General features: G+C 43.0%; 1 protein-coding gene and 1 long non-coding RNA gene across 6 annotated transcripts in view; both read left to right on the top strand.

Annotated features, from left to right (window-relative positions):
* GRM7 (glutamate metabotropic receptor 7) overlaps window positions 1-17,334 on the top strand; it is an 826,769-nt gene that overhangs the window by 204,851 nt on the left and 604,584 nt on the right. The gene's annotated exons all lie outside the window — the stretch shown is intronic.
* LOC127487208 (uncharacterized) overlaps window positions 1-17,334 on the top strand; it is a 54,510-nt gene extending 37,176 nt beyond the window's left edge. Inside the window, exon 2 of the long non-coding RNA XR_007913807.2 lies at window positions 1-17,334. This exon is cut by the window's left edge and continues 27,599 nt beyond it. This is a non-coding gene — a long non-coding RNA (uncharacterized lncRNA).

The raw sequence follows: 17,334 nt of genomic DNA, 5'->3' as shown, positions 1-17,334 counted from the left end.
TAGAATGCGGGTGGGTGATTTTTTGGCAAAATAAAAGGAAGAGGCAGTGAGCATTGACTCGGTCCTCTTCCCTAGTTTGGATCAGCAACTGCTGTTGTCACAGCCTTTCTCTGAGTGTCACCTGGGAGTGAAAACCCAGCTCTCCTCACCTCAGGGATCAGGTAAAACAAATAGAAACACAAATCTTAGGACTCCTAACAATATTCATATTCGAACAAACCATCTCAGCCTGTCCTCTGTAAACACCTCTTCCAACATTCTGAATTGGTCATTGTCAAGACTGTTCTTTTTTTCTGGGCTAAGAAATCTTTGTAAGCTAAGTGTCTGTTAGAAACACTTTTTTTTTTGTTGAGCCCTTGCATCGCTTTGTTTTTCAACTTCATCCAGTGGATCTTAGAGAGTTCCTTAAAGCCGTTGTCTGTATGCAAGGTTCCCTAGCAAGAACATTCAAGGCATAATCAGAATAAAAAATCTGTGTGAGAGGGTATATGTGAGTAAAATGTGTATGCAAGTGCTTACTTAAAGATTTTTAAAGCCCTATGGAGATAAAAGTGTTTTTTTACACTATTCATTTTTAACTACATATCGTTGGATCTTAGATGGATGCAAAATCCAGGATTTGTGTTAAATGAGAGTGGCACATTACATCATGGGTTTCCTGAAGGGAGATGTGAATGTCATGGAAAGGAAGGAAATAAATTATTTCCAAAGAAATGGTTCACATAATTCATGATGTTTGACCAATGCCTTGTGACTTCTGTGCGCACAGGTGTTGGTAAGAGTTGGGGCCTGGTGGTTGGTTGCTCTGCTCCAGTGCAGGGCTTCGTTCATTTTTTTCAGACATTTCCATGCATCTTGTCAGAGCAGAAAGCTGTGAGGCTTCCACCTGTGTCCCTGAACTCTGTGAAAAGAAATGTTAGTTTATTATTTGTCCTTTGATGTTAGGCTTGTTAAAGAAGAAGTAAAAGAATGGGAAGAGGAAAAATCCAGGCTTCCCAACCCAGGAGTGGAGGTTGCTGCTCACGTTCTTGGGCCACTCTTGGGCTGCGGGCTGTGGGCAAATGGAAGCCAGCACTGCCTGGTCCACAGCTGGTTTGGACTTTGGTTTCTGTGACCGTCGTTCTGAGTTCCCTCCAGTGGTATGAAAGGGCGCAGAACAGACAGCTTAGATGGGGCTACAGCTGCTACATAAGGGAAGGCACTCAGGAGGCCAAAATAAAAATAAACAGGAGGAAGTGAAAAGCTGTCTTGTAAGCGTAGGATTTATTTTTGAAAATAACCTTTGGGGCAGGTGGTAGGCCTGGCTCTAAACACCAGTTAAGGTACCCACATCCCGGATGGGAGTACCTGAGTTCAAGTCCCTACTCTTCTCTGGGTTCCAGCTTCCTGCTAGTGCTGACCCTGGGGGTAGCACCCTTGGTCCCTGACATCCACGTGGGTGACCCTGAGTTCTGGGCTGTTTGCTTCAGTCTGGCTCTACACCACTTGTTGGGGACACCGGGGAAACAAACCAGGCACTGGCAAGTCTTGCTCTCTGTCTTCCTCTTCCTCTCTCTGCATCACAAAACGTAACAAACTTGATAAGCATGCCTTTTCTTAGGATCAGGAGACACATTAGATAATTAAGAGATTTGGTTTGTCAATAGACTTCATCTTGGGTTGCTGGATTAAAAAATCTTAGCATATTAAAATTTGTGAAACATGTTAATCCCATCCTGCAAACAGATGGCTTTCTTTACGACAATCTTTAAATTTTTAAGGTGCAACTAATGAGTATCTACAATGCATGCCAAGCTGCCTGCTAAGTTACTCTCTCTCTTCCGTGTCTGAAAAGATTCCACATTTTTATCGCCAGTGAGAAGTTCCTAACAGCTCTCATGACCTTTTTCCAGCTGATAGGAAATGGACCAGTTTATGTACAGCTGAGAGAGAAAGACTTCCAAGACCAGGGGACTCTAAAGACGCAGCTGTGGGAAAAAGACTCTGTTCCAAAGCCCTGACTACATGAGATGGAAGAAGCAATAAAAGTGTTTTCCAAGAGCTGAAAGCTCGTGAGGGCAGTCATTCCACAGATGTCGTACAAGTTCTCCAGAGAAGTCGGGTTTATGAAATAATCCCTTTATCCGCAGCATACAAACGATAACTTGCCAACCTATTTCAAAGGTTGTGAGGATTAAGTGATTATGAAAATGTGAAATGACTTTATTAGTGTTGGTATGCAGACTCTACCAGTTGGCTAATATTGGCCAGCCTGGTCCAGTGAGCTTGACCACAGCATGAATCAATTTTGCATCTGGACAGGCCTGAATTCGCCACTGCTTTGTAACTGTGTATTCTTGGTCGAAGTCATTAACATTTCTGAACCTCCCTTTTCATATCTTCTATTAACACTCAGGCTGGGAAGATTAAGGTGGAGTATTGGATAATGCATCTGTGGGTGATCAACAGACATTAAGTATTGTGGCCATCACAATCCAGTTCACCAGACATCAGTGCCCTTCCACACCGCGGGTATAGAGTTGGCCGGCCCCACAGCGGGCACTCACACTGGATGGAGAGGATGGCCCTTCTGTTCTTCTGGGTTGCCAGTGTCAGGGGCATGTGTGGAACTGATTGCCAAGAGTGGTTCAAGTGCGCCTTAAAGGAGAAGCCAAGAGAATATCGAAACTGTAAGCAGAAATCCAAAACAGATTGTGAAAACAAGAATTGCAGTTTAAAAGAAATTTTTAAATGACAAAAGGAATACATTACAGATAAATGGGTGATGACCCAGAATAAGTAATCCTAGAGTTTCTGGTCTTTTTGTGCAGAACTGAGATTTTTCTGCACATGGGGTGAGTAACTATCACTTTCCACTGGTTTTGGTCAGAAGTCTGGAGAAATTCCAGTGTGACCCGGGGGAGTTACCTCATTTTGGGCAGTGCAGTCCTTTGCCTTTAAGGATTCAATGATAACAGAGAAAGCATGAAATCTATAGGAGAGCAAATAGGATAAATAAATAGTATAACTAAAACATCAAGTTATAAAATCAATGAGAAAGGTGAAGTATAGACTTAGGATGTTATTCAGTTTTCTTGCATCAGTTGCAGTTTCTGTATCAAATCATGCTTTGTAGATCTACTTCCTTTTAAGGCTGTTCATGTTTCTTCCATAATTCTCTAAACATACTTGAAAGATAGATTCTTTCTCGTTTGACTGTTGATACACACAACTGAAATGCTGACTGTGAGCTCTGGGAGAACCGGAAGGGCTGCATATGCTACCTCTGCTCTTCATGCAAAGATGTGGGGAAACTTCCACAGAGAACTAAAATGGAAGGCAGCCATGGTTGTTGATGCAATCACTTAATGAGACGGGCATTCGAGAAGGCAAGTTTCGATACGGACTGTCTTAAAGCGTTTCCACAGTTTGGAAGCTGGCCCATGACTTTGAAGAGAGTTTGTTTGGTTTGTCAGGGAAATGGGGAGATGCTGATATAATAAAAGCTGATAGTTAGAAAACAGTAGGTCTGTAAGGGGTGTTGTGACCGTGGTGAGAATGTTTCACATGTGGAGTGTTCCTATAGTGAGCTCTTTGTCTAAAGATGCTGACATTGTATGCTTATGCTGTTGGATCACCTTTTAGGAATTTGCATTATATACAAATTGATTGATGGGATGATGTAAATGTTTCAGTTCTGTGGAAGGCAGGGCAGAAGAACGGTACAGATGATGAGCTGTCAGAAGGATTTATCGGCAAGCCTAGCAAAGACACACCAAACCCCCACACCCAAGCCACGATGGAGCAGCCGGTGAATTTGCTAACTGTTGACAGCTGAAGGCTTCTCTTGAGACTTACACGTTCCCTAGGTTTGTCGAGTGACAGAAGTGATACTGCAGCAGCTAGAAGAATCATAAGACATCATTTCTACCCTCTGATACAAGGTGTTTGTTATTTTCATCCAACACATCACATAAAATACCTTGTAAATGGCTGCACGGCGCATTATGAAGTAGCTCGTGCTGTGCTTACGCCGGCCCATTTTCAGCATTTTCCTTTGCCACAGGCGTCAAGAAACGACATTTTTGGCAGTGTCTGCTGCCTTCAGGATCTGTGCTCCCTCCCAGAGCCCCATTATCTCATTAAATCATTCATGTACAGGAGGGGGAATGTTGTTGCAGTGAATAGAAAAAGCTCAGTTTGTTTCTGGAATGCTCCACCTTTTCAACAAATGCCTTTGGTGTGCAACCTAAGTAAATAACTCAATCAGAGCCAGGCAGTGAATGTCAGGAATGAATGTTTCTGGTGGTATGGTGCAGACTAAGTCTAAGAACTCAAAATAGTTTTGGAAACTCTAAAGGACAGAGGAGCACCTTGATGTGCCTTTGTGCCCTGTGTGGTGTTTTTTTGGTTTTAGCTTAATGTAGGGAAGCTCTTTGCTGACCCATGTCACAGTTAGAAAACTGAATCATCACCTGAGATCCCCTGGCTGCCTGGAACCTCAGTTTTCTCATTTGTAGAATGGAAGAGTACATTGAGTTTTTATTTTTCAAGGTTTTTAAGCCATGCGTTTCAGGAATTGATCATACGTTTGCTCAGAATCTAGTTACTGCTGAGTTAATCTTGTCTACAACTAGTGATGAGTTAGCTCTCTTCAGGGTTGACTTTTCAGATAGACAGAGTTCCTTACCTGATCTTAGATGAGACGCATTTGCTCTTCAAACTTCTTGATTTGATCCTGAATCCATTATTTTCCACTTAGGTGGTTTTGGACAGTGGATACATTTTGTGTCAGTTTGCTTTCCTTTAATGGGGTTCATTGGAGAGTTTCAATGAAAGAACATTGAATGCGCACGTGCTGACTGACAGTGTCCAAAGATAGGTTTGATGGATTCTTTGTGTTTTCTGTTGCAGTAACCTTTGGGATCTTGGAGTAGCCTAGAAGACTCTCATAGCTGCTGCGCTCAAACATAGAAGTTAGAAAATTCTATTTATGTAATGCAGTCGTGTGTGTCTGTGTATACATACACACGTACACATACACAATTTTTTGTTATGTACTCATCAAGCAGTTAAAGTAGCCTTCTTGCATCCTGAAATGAAATTCTTTGACAATTGTCTTTAACTTACGCATTCAAAATGACTATTGAGAATTGTTGTGGATGCTAGGAATAAAACAGGACATAGTATAAATATATATACATTCTTTGACCTCAATAAAATTACGTTCCAGTGAAAGGCAATTAACAAACAAATGGATAACTAAGTTCATGTTACCTGGTGACAGTGGTTCTGTAGCCAAATAAAACTAGCTTAAAAATAAAGAAATCATGATTTTTCTGAGCATGGCAAGACATATTGTTTAATTGTCTATTTCTTCCTTCATTGAGTGCTATAAAGAGTAACACACACATACCAAGATGAGAGCAGATGATGGCTTGACAGTGTCTCCCACAGCAAGTGTCTTTTTTTTCTAGTAGGAAGACCCCAGAACAAAGAGTCTATTGTAGAGTATTTTCCAGGCTGTTTATCTGTCAGCAGATGGCAAGCTAAGAGTGAAGGTGATCCAAGCTAAGATGGCTGGTGATGGCTGAACGGCTTTGAGGGGTGTCGCCTGTCCCTGCTGGAACACGTGGGGTAAACTGGCTTGAGATGCAGTTCAGACTTGCAGATGCTCAAACACTGTATTGCTTACATAAGAAATAAAACCATGACCACAGGCTGCAGGGTTTATGTCTTAGCTCTGCCACCTCTTCACTTTGTAACTTGGGGCAGAACAGTTGAATGTGCTGAGCTTCTATTCCCTAATGTGAAAAAATGGAAAGAACTAAGTGTGTTCAATAATTAGAGTTTGGAAATGAAATGAGTTAATGCCTGCAAGTCAGTTAGCACATATGTAGAGTAAAAAAAATTAGACCCTTATTTAATCAAGGACACTTCATTAATCCATTACAGAATCTCTTAGGGACCATTCATTACTGTTTGATGAATAAGAGAAAAGTGGCACTCTTCCACCAAGGACAAAGATACCTTTTTTTTTTTTTTTTTTTTTTTTTTTTTAGTTTGGGGACTCTTGTCTCATCCTCATGCTTTCTCTTCCTGCATGTCATTAGCATTATGCCCTTGGCTGGCTGCAGTAGGAACTCTTGGTCTCCAGTGTGGATTTCAAGTAATGCTTAGCCCAAGAATAGATTTGCTTTATGATGAACACGCTTCAGGGAACACACTAACCCTAACCCTAACCCTAACCCTAACCCTAACCCTAACCCTAACCTCTGGACAGAAGGTGGATGACTTACGTTTCCTGCAGAAGGGGGGACGGTGAGTGCCCCGATTCTTCTCCTCCTGCAGAAATGGGGACTGTGAGAGTCCCGATTCTACTCCTCCCCTCGGGTTTCGGAGAGCCTTCATGCCATCTTTGCACTCAGACGTGATACTTGGGTTTCCTCTGTCAAAGCCTTTTCTGGAATGACAGCATGCATTTCATCAAGAGACCAATGCGCGTTCTTAAGGATGATTGTGCTTCCTGTTTGTCATTTTGTGTTTTCCTTCTCTATTTGCTCTGAATATTTATTTTGTGTAGTAAGTACTCCTTGACCCTGAGGGTCTACGTTTTGGGGAATGTGACATGTTGGGAGATAGAAATAACATTAGCTCCCACTTACTGCTTCAAAAGGAGTTAGTGTTGTCTATTTTACTAGGGATAAGCATTTTGTAGTTCATAATTACTGTCTTGGTGTAGAATATCCTGTGTTACCCTCATGGAGTGATAAACATACAAATTGTCAGTGCACTGAGCATTCTGGGCTCAGAGGGAATCTCTTCTGTGTGCACTGACATTTTCTCTTGGCTACTGGTTGTTTTCTTTCCCAATTCTCTTCTGGTCCTCTAAAGCAATTAAATGCTCAAGGAAAATTAGCTAATCATTGAATACCCTAACCACTGCTGCAAGACACCTTCAGGGAAAACAGTACACACAATTTACATACATGTGTAGAAGGGAGTACTTCAGAATTCCTTTCAAAAATTGAATTATAGAGGTTCCAATCATTTGGACATCCATATATAGCTTTTTGGGAACTGAACTGGGTATACAGCTGTACACTTTAAGATATATTTGAAAAGCTGGATTAGACATACACACACATACACAGGGGGAGAGAGAGAGAGACAGACAGACAGACAGACATCTTCCATCTGTTGGTTCACCCTGCAAATTGCCACAATAGCTGGGACTGGCCAGACCACAGCTACATCTGGGTATCCCACATGGGTGGCAAGGCCTGAGTACCTGGGCCATCTTCTGCTGCTTTCCCAGGCATGTTAGCAGGGAATTGGATCAGATGTGCAGCACCCAGGACTCCAGCTACTGCTTACATGCAGTGCCAGCATCACAGACGTTACCTTAACTCTCGGTGCCACGGTGCCAGCACGATGCAACACCATCCACCGCAAGTTACGGCAAACTGCACACATCAAGGGAACAGTCTTCCTCATGACTGCCGTTTGTGGGAGTGCACAGGCCACCTGCAATTCTCACGGCCTGGCTGTGCCCAGACACCGGTTCCCAGAATAGAACTAAGTGCTGTCCTTAGGGTTATAGCTTCAGGTCAGGGATGCACTTGGGATGAGAGATAGCAGGGATCGAAGTTGTTATATCTTCTCCCCATTTATTCATAATCTGTTGCCTTCCAGGCTCAGTGTTGTTTTGAATAAGCAAAAAATGTCCTGAGCTCTGGTGTCCAGAGTTGCTTTTTTTTGGAGAGGGCTGGCGGTGGTTATCATTACTTCATTAGGATTGATAAAATCCTTGACCACCTGATTAAACTCAGTGTCCAGCATCTCTTCCCTCCCAGGAGGTCAGGTTGGGTCTGACTTCCAATATTTAGTCACATGACTGGTGGTTTTTGACTTGACCGACCTCCATCCAGAAGTTCGTTGGGTGACAACCTAACCTGAGTTCCCCCAGAGTGGGAAAGACATGCGGATCCATCTGGAAAGTCCAACGGTTTTTCAAGGTTTTGCTAGGAACCAGGAATGAAGACTAAATTTATCTTTTTTTCTTTACTTTCCTACAGATACTTTGTATCAAAGCCATTATGCAGTTGAGGAATGAGGTCAAGAACAAGTGTACATCAATAGTGGGATTGTGTAAAATCCAGCTCTGACCCCTTCTACCTGAATAGTGACTGATGAGGAATACAAAAGGCATAAATTTGCAGCAAGGAGGAACTGGTCTGAATCTGGGGCATTCACGCCTCCTCTTCACACGCAGGCGATGCGACACTGAGCACCTGCCCACAAACAGGGGCAGAAGAGGGGGCCTGGTAGAGTGACTCACCCTCACTGGTGGGGCAGGATCCCATGTCCATGCCATGGAGGTTGATAATTGAGTTGAGTGTTGTGACTACCCATAGGCAGTTCTGAGAGGTTGGGAAACACCCAGAAAATGGCACTTGTTTTTGAATGTAATGCTGACGCACTCAGGGAAAAAAATACGAATCAGTGGATGCTCGTCTCTTGTACCAGACAATTGGTTGTCTCTGCAGCTTGGCCTGGAAGAAGTAGGATGAGGGAGACCATCAACAGTTCCTGCAACGTGTGCTTTTCCTGTGGAGTGTACGCTCAGTGCCTCCGTTTTGTGAGACTGGGAAGGTAGCACCAGTGCCATCCATGTTGTTTGAGTAGTGTGTAATAGAAGAGAGTGAGAGTAGCCAGAGTAAGTATGGAATTAAGGATCCCTTACTTGACTAAATAGGGTGAGCAAGTCAGCTACTCTCAGTCGCCTTCGTTTTCCCATCATCCTTGCCCCTTTGATCTGGGCATGCTTTGTTTTACTGTCATACAAGTTTTGTGTATTTTTTTTTTTTTTTTTGGACAGGCAGAGTTAGTGTGAGAGAGAGAGAGAGAGGGAGAAAGGTCTTTTTCCGTTGGTTCACCCTCAAGTGGTCACTAAGGTCGGCGCATTGCTATGATCCAAAGCCAGGAGCCAGGTGCTTCCTCCTGGTCTCCCATGGGGTGCAGGGCCCAAGCACTTGTGCCATCCACTGCCTTCCTGGGCCACAGCAGAGAGCTGGACTGGAAGAGGAGCAACCGGGACAGAACTGGTACCCCAACCGGGACTAGAACCCGGGGTGCCGGTGCCACTAGGCGGAGGATTAGCCTAGTGAGCCGTGGCACCAGTCTGTGTATTTCATATATACACATTCAGGAACACTGTGGTATTTCCCACCCTACCCTCCTTCTTGGTTATGCTCCAATCTTTCTCCCTCCTCCCTTTCCTATTCCCGCTCTTAAATTTTACGAAGATCTACTTTCAGTTTACTTAACGCATTCTCAGCACTCCTAAACACTTGTGCTCACCAAAACTTCCATGGCCAAATCCTTGATTCACGTACCTCTTTTAACATTTGCAGCTCCTGTTTGCATGACCCAATATTGTTTAAAATTTCCACTTGGGGAAAAGAATCGGGGACTTGAAACCTCAGTCGGATGGGTCACTTGTGGGAATCCCACACACTGTGTATTCTCAGCTCTTTATCCTGATTGCGAAGGCTGAGATGGCAAAGAGGGGCATTTGGCTTGGAACTTGAGGTGCCTGTTAGGACTCCCCCATCCCGTCCTGAAGCACTGGCATTGATGTCCCCGTTGGGCTCCCAGTTCCACCTTCCTGCTGATGCTGCCTCTGGGAGGTGGAGCTGAAAGATGAGCGTTTAGGGTCCTTTCACCCACATGGGACTCAAAGATGGAGTTTGTGCCTCCTGCCATCACCTGGCTCAGCCCTAGCTGTTGTAGGTATTTGGTGAGTGAACCAGGAGATTGGGGGGTGAGGGTCTCACTATGTCTATATTTTTAATGACAAAGAAACAATATCAAAATGAAGCTTGGGTATAAATATTTTGTATTTTCAAAGTAATTGTTAATTCCTACAATTTAATTATCCAGACTGATTTTTACATTCCTCATGCGGTTCCCTTATTTCTCTACCAAGAGCCACTTCTATCTTGTTGGACTTCACTGTTGTGTGTCATGAGTGGTGAAATGATAGCCCAGGACACGTAATCCAAATGACTTTGAATCACTTGATAAGTGAATTAATAATTTCAGCTGCACTGGTTGCTTGTTGAGTTCTTAAGTGTTTAAGTTCTGGCAGTAGAACCTAGATAGAGGAATATAGAAATATGGATTACGCATGCTTAAACATCTAATTAATCCACCTGAAATTATATAACACAATTTCCCAGATGAGCTAGTGGTTTACAGGGTCAATTTCGAGTTGTCAAACAAATGAGAATAATGGATTTAAGAAATCTTCACTGGGCCGGCGCCGTGGCTCAACAGGCTAATCCTCCGCCTTGCCTTGCGGCACCAGCACACCAGGTTCTAGTCTCAGTTGGGGCGCCGGATTCTGTCCCGGTTGCCCCTCTTCCAGGCCAGCTCTCTGTTGTGGCCCACGAGTGCAGTGGAGGATGGCCCAAGTGCTTGGTCCCTGCACCCGCATGGGAGACCAGGAGAAGCTCCTGGCTCCTGCCTTCGGATCAGCGCGGTGCGCCGGCCGCAGCGGCCATTGGAGGGTGAACCAACGGCAAAAGGAAGACCTTTCTCTCTGTCTCTCTCTCACTGTCCACTCTGCCTGTCAAAAAAAAAAAAATCTTCAATAATCCCTGAAGCTTAGATGGACACAGGAAGTTTTTTTTGTCATCTGTGGATTAGTTCTGTCCATTATTTTATCTCTTTATGTATTATACATATAATAATTCTCCCAAACAGTATGGAAGACATGATATAAAGAGGAACTTGAAGGTTAAAATATGTCCTGAATTTTTGGTTTTGCTCTTCAGTAAAACTACAATTACAGCTCTAGTGGCAATAGCTGTTAAGGAATATTTTAGGTGCCATTTATAAAAAAATCTAAGCTGGGTACTAACAGTCTGATGGACTCCACTTGTACTCCAAGGGGCTGTCACAGTCTGTTTTTGGTTTTCCGAGTCTTGAGTTATGCATGCGGTGCATTTTCCGTTTAAGGCAGAGATGAGCCTTGGAATGCATACATATTAGATCAACACTAATTTTTCCCGTTGAGAAATGGTATAGTTGCACAAGCATGCTTAAGCAGTTGTCAGATGTGCTCCCTAGTGCTGATGGACGTTTTAGCTTCATCTTTGTAATTATTATTACCAGTGTTAGGCTAAGTCTCTTAAAACCAAGGCTTGTGTCTGTTTTGTGTTTGAACTTGAGACAGGACTCTGTTACTGTATTAGTAGTACTCTAGTACCTCTTAGGATTGAATGAATGAATGTGCTGGGAGTGGACAGAAATACCATTGAGAAGTTCACAAACTTAATTGAAAAATGTCTGCATAAATAATTATTTACCCACAGAAATTCACAGACTTGAATTTTTTTTAAAAAAATATTTATTTGAAATGCAGACTTAGAATGAGAGACAGATCTTCCATCCACTGGTTCACTTCCTAAATGGCTGCAGCAGCCTGGGCTGGACCAGGCTAATGTCAAGAAACTGGAACTCCATCTGGGTCTCCCTGGTGGGTCTCCCTGGGTCTCCCTGGGTCTCCCTGGGACTTGGGCCATCATTTGTTTCTTTCCGAGGCACATAAGCAGGGAGCTGGTTTAGAAGTGAAGGAGCTGGGACCTGAACCAGTGGCCGTATGGTATGTAAGTGTTGAAGGTGGCAGGTTAAGCAGCTGCACCACAACACCCAAACTTGCCCTTGTTGTCACAAATCTTGAAGGCATACAAAAGGTGCTATTGATAAAAAGGGGCAGAATTAAGGAAGCTAAACCACCGCAACACACTTTTTTTAGATGACTGCGGACAGATACGCGTTATGAAACACCATGGTGTTTCATGGCCGCTGCACTTGGGTAATACAAGAATATCTCTCTGGGATTTCGGTTCAGGCACTTTCTGAAACTGTGTTAATTGGCACCCCTGCAGTTTTAAAGAGCTTGATGCTGCTTCCCAAGGGAATGCTCTCTGTTTTTCCCTCAGAAAGAAGATTTTGCAAAGTGAACATGTTGCTATTAGAAAAACAAAAATAGGATGGTTTTTCAGAACCCAAAATACCAACCTAAATCATTGTCTAAAATTCTTGCCACAGTTTCATGTTAATGAGTGCAGTGTGAAATAGTTGGGTGGTGGTGGTGGGGGAGGCGGGAAGCATGGGCCTTGAATTTTGATGAGCTTTCCCATTCTGGCTGTGTCTTTCTGGAGAAATGTGACTTTGTTAATTAAAGAAAAATTTACATGCAGTCAAATTCTCAAATCTTATGAGAGCAGCAATCTGAGTTTCAGGAAGCCATATAAAGCAGAAGTCTGTCTAACTGTGGCTCCTATGAAGATGTAGAACATCATCAGAAAAAAATTGTCCCACGCCCCCGTCAGAGCTACCTTCCTTGTTCAAAAGCTAATGATGTTTGGATTTTTATCTCAATAAATTGGATTTTCCAGGTCTTGAAACTATACAAAGGAAATAGCACAATGTGTATTCTTTCATATCTGGCTTATTCAGTTGAACAGGTATTTCTGAAATTTGTGTTACATGTGCATTAGTTTGCAACTTCTCATTGCTGAGTTGCGTACCATCTCATGAATGCGTTACAGATTGTCTTCCCTTCTTCACTTGTTGGACGTGCCTATTGGCAGTTTTTAATTACTGTGAATAAAGTCATTATGAACCACCTTGAACTCTTTTTGTGGCCATATGTTTTCAGTGAACTATGTATTTATTTGGAAGGCAGACAGAATCAAAACGGGAGAAAGAGAAGGGATCAAGACAGAGATTCATCTAACCACTGCTTCACTCTCCAAATGGCCACAGCAGCTGGGGATGGGCCTGATCAAAGATAGGAACTAGGAGCCAGGAGCTCTGAACAGGCCACTCATGTGCGTAGCATTGACCCAGGTACTTGAATTATCATTGGCTACCTCCAACAGTGCACGTAGCTGGGGTTTGAACCAAGACATTGTCTTCAGCAGGGATGCGGACTGCCCAAGTGGCAGCTGTATCCCTGCACCAGATGGCCTTCTCAACGCTTGTTTGTTTTTTTTGTTTGTTTGTTTGTATTTTTTTAAATACTTAGTGCAGTCATTGTGTCGTAAGGTAGCTTACGTTCAATGGTATGAAGAACTCCTAGACTGCTAACCAAGTTAATCATACCATTCTTCCTTCTCCGAAACTATCCACAAGAACTCTAATTGCTCCTTAGGTTCTCCCACTGTTGATGCTGCTGGTCTTTTTATTTTCGTCTTTCCAGGAGGGGCATATATAGCATTAATTTGCACTTCTCTGAACCCTTTTTTTGCCTGGTACAAATGTAGTGGTGCCACCTTCTCATGCTTACTATTTCCATGGTATATTCATTTTCCCATTCTGTGCCTTTATATATAAGTGCATATAGCATATGGGTGGACCCATATCTTCTGTTCAGTCCTTCTGAATGTTTAATAAAGTTAATGTATGATTGTGGTTAAGCCTGCCATGTATTTTTTTAAAAGATTTATTTATTTGAAAGAGCTACACAGAAAGAGGAGAGGCAGAGAGAGAGAGAGGTCTTCCATCTGATGGTTCACTCCCCAGATGGCCGCAATGGCTGGAGCTGCGCCAATCTGAAGCCAGGAGCCAGGGTCTTCTTCCAGGTCTCCCACGCGGGTGCAGGGGCCCAAGGACTTGGGCCTTCTTCCACTGCTTTCCAGGCTATAGCAGAGAGCAGCCAGGTTAGAACCAGTGCCCATATGGGATGCTGGTGCTTCAGCCCAGGGCGTTAACTCACTGCTCCACAGCGCTGACACCAAGCCTGCCATATTCTTCTTAGTATATATTTATGACTCCTATTGGTACAGTTAAGTATTGATTACATTGGTTCATATCTGTGTATTTTCAATTGCAATTCTAGAGATAACGGTCTGCATCCTTAATTTATCAGAGTCTACTCAAAGATAGCGTAGTACTCCTTCACTTGAAATGGAATATGTTTGCAAAAGTGTGAACTCATTTGGCCTTTGTGTATATTTTGGGATGCTGTCATCAACCCTTTTACATATGTGTATCTTCAACAAGCCATAATGTTAATATGTTGCTTTTTGAATGTAGTTAGGTATCTACCTATATATTTGCCTATGCCATTTCTATTCATTTCTGTTTACCTGGAGCCTGGAAAAGCTTGTTTTAGCATTTCTTGTAATCAGTGTTGTGGTGAACCAACTTTCTTAACTATCTTTCACTTTCTAATGTTTTCTTTGCCTTGTTGTTGTTATGCTGTGTGTTCATTTTGATGTCACATGGACTATGTTTCCTGAAAATTGAATTTTGATGAATGGTTTTCAGTTATTTTATGATATTGCTCCAACGTTTGCTGGCCGTCATTGTATTTGAAAGTAAGTCAGTGTATCTACAAATATGGGTTCACTGTTATATTAAGAGGTATATTTTTCTGGCTGATTGAAGACTTCTTTTTTTTCTATCTTTATTTAAGGGGCAGAGTTACAGACTATATGTATATAGTGAGAGAGATATCTTTGATCTGTTAGTTCACTCACCAGATGGCCACAATGCTCAGGGCTGGTCTAGGCTAAAGCCAGAAGCCAGGAGCTTAATCTGGGTCTCCCACATGGGTTTAGGGGCCCAAGCTTTCATTCTGTCTTCTGCTTTCCCAGGTTCATGAGCCTGGATTGGATGTGGGGCAGCTGGGACTCAATCTGGTGCTGTATAAGATGTTGACATCACAGACAGCGGCTTAACCAGCTTGCTGTAACACAGCTCTGGCCACCGAGTTTGGTTTTCACAAGTGTGCTCACGATAGCCCTGGGAGTGATTGCCTTTGTATTTATCTTGCCTGCGGTTTGTTGAGCTCCCTGGAGTTGTGAACTGAAACATTTTCCTTGAATTAGGAGATGGTCACCTATTTGCTTAACATGTCTTGCAGAATATAAAGATGTATTATGAAAACCGTATGGTTTGTAAATTTTTCCAAAATAGATTCTGAATTCCAGTTTTTTCACAAGATTATTTCAGTTCCTTTTGGTTTTCCCTACGTCTTTGTTTGACATACTCTGTGACTCCATGCATTAGGAAAGCTGTGCTCATCTTGTTTTTTCTATATTTTGGTTTCCTCTTGATGCTGAATTAAGTCTGCTGATCTGTGTTCTGCTGCAGTGGGCCTTTCTTTGGTTGTCTGAAGTGTTTTGTTTAGCCAGTTCAGTAAATATTCATTTTATATGCTTTGTTTTTAGTCTAGAATTTATGTCTGGTTTCTTCGGTACTTTCTTTTTCTAGGCTGTAATTCTACCTCTCTTGAGACATTTGACCATTTTTAAGTTTTAAACACGTTTACAATACTTGCTCTGAAGACCTTCCTTGCTAATTTCCATTTATATATAGCAGTCAAGATTACTAGAATGAATGCTTTGGATTCTTGTTGAATGTGAACAGTGATACACAAAACCGCATGGTAAGTATTTTCTATTTGGTAACCATGTGGGCATGACCTAACTTTGCCTTTCAAATGCTTTCATTTGGAAATTCATATAGGTATAATGGTGTTTTCCTCATCATTCAAATTATATGGTATAACCTCTCTTGTGAAACCACTCACGTATCAGAAAACTCTTTTTGGAAAATGTACATAGGCCTTTTGCAAGCTTAATTCCTGTTCCATCCAGTCTTTTTACTTCTTTGTTAATCAGCTTGATCAACAATACTCATAGAGGGACATACATTCAAAATGTCAAATATATCCATTCATATCTCAGGATTAAATATTAAATATTTTCTTCAGTGAGATTTCTGAGAAAATTAAATTAGGCGATTGGTTGGAGCAGGGCAGTGACAACTCTAATAAAGCAATTAAGACATTTTCTTCCTTTTGATCTTTCACGGGCCATTCTGCTTCGTCATTGACCCCACTCATGTTCCAATTCTTATTTCATCAAATGACTGCATTTGCAAACTTCTTGGACATTGCTATGTTTGGCAGCTATGAAAAAATTCCAAATGTGTGTGATAATTTTCAAGAAAACAAAGCCCCAAATGAATGGGATGTCTGTGCACTCCCCAGAATGGGGCTGCAATCAACCCATGAATCGGGGCAGCAGCTGAGCTGGCGCACACGCAGGATGTACCAGCTGAAGCAAGTCGGCAGTTGGATTAATTTGGCACTGGGTTCAGTTCATTCTGGCATTTGGACCGAATTTCACTGCTGCCTGTGACCCAGTTCCACCTGCATTGGTCATTGCTACTTTCAGATACTTGACAAACTATCTGTGGGATGGACTTGGACTGGTGGTGTGGACAAATGCAAATGTGTGTTGTGTTTTCTGGCAACAGTGGCCCTGGGGAGACAGATGGTGTGTGCCTGCCAGTGAGGAGGTCCTGCCCAGGTCCGCTTGCCCAAGAAAACATTGAGCTAATGATGAGAGGAGATCATGCCCTTCACTGAACCAATGTAATGAGTGTGCATGCAGTGCTGAGTGGTAGGCTAGGGATCCAGTGATGACCGAAACAAACCGCCGTTAGCACACTGGGTTGGGAAGGAGCTACCCTCTGCACTCACACAGCCTAACGTGTGAAGGACAGGGACAGAAAGCTGAGTATGTCAGGACCAGCTCAGGTCATGCAACTTGCTTTTCTTCCATTCATTAGATCATTACTGAGCACCCATGAGTCATCACATGACTCCATTTTCAAGCTTCTTGGCCGGTGCTGCCATAGCTCACTAGGCTAATCCTCCACCTGTGGCGCCGGCACCCCGGGTTCTAGTCCCGGTCGGGGTGCTGGATTCTGTCCCGGTTGCCCCTCTTCCAGTCCAGCTCTCTGCTGTGGCCCGGGAAGGCAGTGGAGGATGGCCCAAGTGCTTGGCCCCTGCACCCGCATGGGAGACCAGGAGAAGCACCTGGCTCCTGGCTTCAGATCAGCGCAGTGTGCCGGCTGTAGTGGCCATTGGGGGGTGAACCAATGGCAAAAAGGAAGACCTTTCTCTCTGTCTCTTTCTCTCACTGTCCACTCTGCCTGTCAAAAAAATAAAAAAACAAACTTCTTGGACATTGCTATGTTTGGCAGCTATGTAAAAAACATCCCAATGTATGTGAGCCTACAGTGGGGAGAAAAATAGGCACTAATTTTTGTTGTTCACTCCTAGAGCGTAAAGTCCAGTCTTCGTGCCTGTTACATAGGGGGCTGGGGCCTGGCAGCAGTTTGATAGGTTTGTGTTGAGTGAGTATTCATGCAGTAGATTGGTAAAGTCTGGGCAGGTTTTCTTGTGTGGGCCTGTAGCATGAATCTGTTATATGAATGAACATTTTTTAGAGTAGAGCTTTTTTGTTTTGTTTTGTTTTTAAA

This window comes from Oryctolagus cuniculus, chromosome 10, assembly GCF_964237555.1.
Source record: "Oryctolagus cuniculus chromosome 10, mOryCun1.1, whole genome shotgun sequence".
Classification (NCBI taxonomy): Eukaryota; Metazoa; Chordata; class Mammalia; order Lagomorpha; family Leporidae; genus Oryctolagus; species Oryctolagus cuniculus.
This window is presented reverse-complemented; position numbering and strand designations above follow the sequence as displayed.